Here is a 2,905-nt window from a genome sequence, read left to right as displayed (position 1 = left end):
GTCCCAAATTTTTCTGTACTATAGCCCATGCCTTCCGCCTTGGGCCCGGATGGATCCGTCGTGGAATCGCTTTATATTTGTCTCAGACATCAAATACGGCCTAAGAAACAATTTCCACCACCCCGAAATGACTAAATTATATTTTTTGGCATTCTATAGCCATAAAACTGCAAATCTGCGCGACTCCCAAATTTTTGTGTGCTATAGCCCATGACTTCCGCCTTGGACCGGGATGGATCCATCGTGAAATCGCCTAATATTTGTCCCCGACATCAAATACGGCCTAAGAAACCATTGTCACCGGGCCGAAATGACCAAATTACATTTTTTGGCATTTTACAGCGATAAACATGCAAATCCGAGCGAGTTCCAAATTTTTGTGTGCTATAACCCATGCCTTCCGCCTTGGGTCGGGATGGACCCATTGTGAAATCGCCTAATATTTGTCCCGGACATCAAATACGGTCTAAGAAACAATTTCCACCGCCCCGGAATGACCAAATTATATTTTTTGGCATTCTATAGCCATAAAACTGCAAATCCGCGCGAGTCCCAAATTTTTGTGTGCTATAGCCCATGCCTCCCGCCTTGGGCCCGGATGGATCCGTCGTGAAATCGCCTAATATTTGTCCCGGACATCAAATACGGCCTAAGAAAAAATTTCCACCGCCCCGAAATGACCAAATTATACTTTTTGGCATTATATAGCCATAAAACTACAAATCCGCGCGAGTCCCAAATTTTTGTGTGCTATATAGCCCATGCCTCTCGCCTTGGGCCCGGATGGATCCGTCGTGAAATCGCCTAATATTTGTCCCGGACATCAAATACGGCCTAAGAAAAAATTTCCACCGCCCCGAAATGAACAAATTATACTTTTTGGCATTATATAGCCATAAAACTACAAATCCGCGCGAGTCCCAAATTTTTGTGTGCTATATAGCCCATGCCCTCCGCCTTGGGCCCGGATGGATCCATCGTGGAATCGCCTAATATTTGTCCCGGACATCAAATACGGCCTAAGAAACAATTTCCACCGCCCCAAAATGATCAAATTATATTCTTTGGCATTCTATAGCCATAAAACTGCAAATCCACACGAGTCCCAAATTTTTGTGTGCTATAGCCCATACCTTCCGGCTTGGACCGGGATGGATCCTTCGTGAAATCGCCTAATATTTGTCCCCGACATCAAATAGGGCCTAAGAAACCATTGTCACCGGGCCGAAATGACCAAATTACATTTTTTGGCATTTTACAGCGATAAACATGCAAATCCGCGCGAGTTCCAAATTTTTGTGTGCTATAGCCCATGCCTTCCGCCTTGGGTCGGGATGGACCCATCGTGAAATCGCCTAATATTTGTCCCGGACATTAAATACGGTCTAAGAAACAATTTCCACCGCCCCGGAATGACCAAATTATATTTTTTGGCATTCTATAGCCATAAAACTGCAAATCCGCGCGAGTCCCAAATTTTTGTGTGCTATAGCCCATGCCTCCCGCCTTGGGCCCGGATGGATCCGTCGTGAAATCGCCTAATATTTGTCCCGGACATCAAATACGGCCTAAGAAAAAATTTCCACCGCCCCGAAATGACCAAATTATACTTTTTGGCATTATATAGCCATAAAACTACAAATCCGCGCGAGTCCCAAATTTTTGTGTGCTATATAGCCCATGCCCTCCGCCTTGGGCCCGGATGGATCCGTCGTGGAATCGCCTAATATTTGTCCCGGACATCAAATACGGCCTAAGAAACAATTTCCACCGCCCCAAAATGATCAAATTATATTCTTTGGCAATCTATAGCCATAAAACTGCAAATCCACACGAGTCCCAAATTTTTGTGTGCTATAGCCCATGCCTTCCGCCTTGGACCGGGATGGATCCATCGTGAAATCGCCTAATATTTGTCCCCGACATCAAATACGGCCTAAGAAACCATTGTCACCGGGCCGAAATGACCAAATTACATTTTTTGGCATTTTACAGCGATAAACATGCAAATCCGCGCGAGTTCCAAATTTTTGTGTGCTATAGCCCATGCCTTCCGCCTTGGGTCGGGATGGACCCATTGTGAAATCGCCTAATATTTGTCCCGGACATCAAATACGGTCTAAGAAACAATTTCCACCGCCCCGGAATGACCAAATTATATTTTTTGGCATTCTATAGCCATAAAACTGCAAATCCGCGCGAGTCCCAAATTTTTGTGTGCTATAGCCCATGCCTCCCGCCTTGGGCCCGGATGGATCCGTCGTGGAATCGCCTAATATTTGTCCCGGACATCAAATACGGCCTAAGAAAAAATTTCCACCGCCCCGAAATGACCAAATTATACTTTTTGGCATTATATAGCCATAAAACTACAAATCCGCGCGAGTCCCAAATTTTTGTGTGCTATATAGCCCATGCCCTCCGCCTTGGGCCCGGATGGATCCGTCGTGGAATCGCCTAATATTTGTCCCGGACATCAAATACGGCCTAAGAAACAATTTCCACCGCCCCGAAATGAACAAATTATATTTTTCTGCATTCTATAGCCATAAAACTGCAAATCCGCGCGAGTCCCAAATTTTTCTGTACTATAGCCCATGCCTTCCGCCTTGGGCCCGGATGGATCCGTCGTGGAATCGCTTTATATTTGTCTCAGACATCAAATACGGCCTAAGAAACAATTTCCACCACCCCGAAATGACTAAATTATATTTTTTGGCATTCTATAGCCATAAAACTGCAAATCTGCGCGACTCCCAAATTTTTGTGTGCTATAGCCCATGACTTCCGCCTTGGACCGGGATGGATCCATCTTGAAATCGCCTAATATTTGTCCCCGACATCAAATACGGCCTAAAAAACCATTGTCACCGGGCCGAAATGACCAAATTACATTTTTTGGCAT

This window comes from Nicotiana tabacum, chromosome 3, assembly GCF_000715075.1.
Source record: "Nicotiana tabacum cultivar K326 chromosome 3, ASM71507v2, whole genome shotgun sequence".
Lineage (NCBI taxonomy): Eukaryota > Viridiplantae > Streptophyta > Magnoliopsida > Solanales > Solanaceae > Nicotiana > Nicotiana tabacum.
The sequence above is the reverse complement of the archived record's forward strand: the minus strand, read 5'-3'. Positions refer to the sequence as shown.